Source organism: Sapajus apella, unplaced genomic scaffold (genome assembly GCF_009761245.1).
Source record: "Sapajus apella isolate SASKATOON/1434 unplaced genomic scaffold, GSC_monkey_1.0 scaffold179, whole genome shotgun sequence".
Classification (NCBI taxonomy): Eukaryota; Metazoa; Chordata; class Mammalia; order Primates; family Cebidae; genus Sapajus; species Sapajus apella.
In genome coordinates, this window is record NW_022437119.1 from 598,938 (window position 1) to 602,318 (window position 3,381).

The window sequence follows — 3,381 nt, forward strand, 5'->3', positions numbered from 1 at the left end:
GGAATCAAACTAGAAATCAATATCAGAAAGATAAAATGAAAATATCTAAACACATGACACTTAAACAACTAACTTTTTAGAAAGCCATGGATTAAAGAGGAAGTCTCAAAGGAAATCAGAGAAAACATTGCACTGAATAAAATGAGAATAGGACATATCAGTTTTGTGAGATGAAGCTAAAGCAATACTGAGAAAGAAATTTAGAGCAGTTAATGCTCACATTAGGATGAAGAAAGGGAGGGAGGGAGAAAAGGGTTGAAAAGCTATTGGGTACTATGGCTCATTGAACTCACCTGCAGTTCTCTGGGTTCCTGTGGCTTTCTTCATTGTCGGAGCCAGGCCTACGTGCCAGCAATCATGTTGAAGGGACCAGCAGTTGGAATTGATCTTGGCACCACCTACTCTTGTGTGGGTGTTTTCCAGCATGGAAAAGTAGATAATTGGCAGTGATCAGGGAAACTGAACCATTCCAAGGTATCTTGCCTTTATAGACACTGAACAACTGATCAGTGATGCCACAAAAAACCAAGTTGCAATGAACGCCACCAACATGGTTTTTGATGCCAAATGTCTGATTGGATACAGATTTGATGATGCTGTTGTCCAGTCTGATATGAAGCATTGGTGCTTCATGGTGGTGAATGATGCTGGCAGGCCCAAGATCCAAGTAGAAAACAAGGGAGAGACCAAAACCTTCTATCCAGAGGAGGTATCCTCTATGGTTCTGACAAAGATGAAGGAAATTGCAGAAGCCTACCTTGGGAAGGCTGTTATCAACGCTGTGGTCACAGTGCCAGCTTGCTTGAATGACTCTCAGCATCAGGCTACCAAAGATGCTGAAACTATTGCTGGTCTCAATGTACTTAGAATTATTAATGAGCCAACTGCTGCTGCTATTGCTTATGGCTTAGACAAAAAGTTTGTAGCAGAAAGAAACATGCTGACCTTTGACCTGGGAGGTGGCACTTTTGATGTGTCAATCCTCACTATTGAGAATGGAATCTTTGAGATCAAATCTACAGCCAGAGACACCCATTTGGCTGGAGAAGGTTTTGACAACCGTATGGTCAACCATTTTATTGCTGAGTTCAAGCGCAGGCATAAGAAGGACATCAGTGAGAACAAGAGAGCTATAAGACACCTCTGTGCTGCTTGTGAATGTGCTAAGCATACTCTCTCTTCCAGTACCCAGGACCGTAGTGAGAATCGATTCTCTCTGTGAAGGAATCAACTTCTATACTTCCATTACCTGTGCTCAATTTGAAGAATTGAATGAATACTGACCTGTTCCATGGCACCCTGGACCCCATAGAGAAAGCCCTTCGAGATGCCAAACTAAACACGTCACAGATTCATGATATTGCCCTAGTGGGTGGTTCTACTCACATTCCCAAGATTCAGAAGCTTCTCCAAGACTTCTTCAATGGAAAAGAACTGAATAAGAGCATCAACCCTGATGAAGCTGTTGCTTATGGTGCAGCTGTCCAGGCCACCTGTCTGGACACAAGTCTGAAAATATTCAAGATTTACTGCTCTTGGATGTCACTCCTCTTTCACTTGTGCTGAAACTGCTGTTGGAGTCATGACTGTCCACATCAAGTGTAATACTACCATTCCAACCAAGCAGACACAGACCTTCACTTCCTATTCTGACGACCAGCCTGGTGTGCGTATTCAGGTTTATGAAGGTGAGTGCGCCATGACCAAGGATAACAACCTGCTTGGCAAGTTTGAACTCACAGGCATACCTCCTGCACCCCTAGGTGTTTCTCAGATTGAAGTCACTTTTGACATTGATGCCATTGGCATTAATGTCTCTGGTGTGGACAAGAGTACAGAAAAAGAGAACAAGATGTTATCACTAATGACAAGGGCCATTTGAACAAGGAAGACATTGAACGTATGGTCCAGAAAGCTGAGAAGAACAAAGTGGAAGATGAGAAGCAGAGGGGCAAAGTGTCATCCAAGAATTCACTTGAGTCCTATGAATTCAACATGAAAGCAACTATCGAAGATGGGAAACTTCAAGGCAAGATTAACGATGAGGACAAACAGAAGATTCTGGACAAGTGTAATGAAATTATCAACTGGCTTGATAAGAATCAGATTGCCAAGAAGAAAGAATTTGAACATCAGCAGAAAGAGCTGGAGAAATTCTGCAACCCCATCATCACCAAGCTGTACCAGAGTACAGCTTGGTGATGATGTGTGTAGGAGGCATGCCAGGAGGGATGCCTGGGGGATTCCCTGGTGGTAGAGCTCCTCCCTCTGGTGGTGCTTCCTGAGGGCCCACTATTGAAGAAGTTGATTAAGCCAACGCAAGTATAGATGTAGCGTTGCTCCACACATGTAAAACATTGAAGGACATAAATTTGTAGCAAATTCTGTGGCAGTTTTAAAAGTTGAGCTGCTATAGTAAGTTACTGGGCATTCTCAATACATGAATATGGAACATACGCACGGGGAAGGAAATAACATTGCACTTTATAAACATGTATTGTAAATGGAAAATGCAATGTCTTAAATAAAACCATTTAAAATTGTCAAAAAGAAAAATTATTGGGTACTATGTTCACTGATTGGGTAACGAGCTCAATAGAAGCCCAAGCTCCAGCATTTCATAATATACCAATGTAACAAACCTGTACACGTACCCCCAAATCTAAAATTGTTTTAATGTTCATTATATTTTTAAATACCTCATTAATCACTTGTGAAGGATATTAGCAAAACATACTATCAAAATGGATAGTTATAGGAAATCAGAACAAAATGAACATTGATTGGATATTTGATGGTATTTTGGAATCATTGTCAATTTTATTTTTTATAATTTCAACTTTTATTTCAGATTCAGGGGTACATATGCAGGTTTGTTACATAGGTATATTATGTGATACTGAGGTTTGGAATACAAATGATCCCATCACCCAGGTAGTAAGCACAGTACCCAACAGGGGTTTTTCAACCCTTGCCCCCTTACTCACCCTCCAGTAGTTCTCAGTGCCCATTATTGCCATATTTATGTACATGATTACCCAATGTTTAGCTCCCACTTATAAGTGAGAACATGTGGTATTTGGTTTTCTTTTCCTGCATTAGTTCACTTAGAATAATGGCCTTCAGCTATATCCATGTTGTTGCAGAGAACATGATTTCATTCTTTTTATGGCTGTATAGTATTCCATGATGTATATGTACCACATTTTCTTTATTCAATCCACTGTTGATGGGCACTTAGATTGATTCCATATCTTTGCTACTGTAAATAATGCTGCAATGAACATGCAAGTGCATGTGTCTTTTTGATAAAATGATTTATTTCTTTTGGATATATATCCAGCATGACGATTGCTGGGTCAAATGGTAGTTTTGAGTTCC

The 3,381-nt window shown here is 40.4% G+C and overlaps 1 pseudogene; it reads left to right on the forward strand.

Annotated features, from left to right (window-relative positions):
• The first annotated feature begins 310 nt into the window (after positions 1-310).
• LOC116543037 lies at positions 311-2,549 on the forward strand (annotated as a pseudogene).
• Positions 2,550-3,381: the final 832 nt, after the last annotated feature.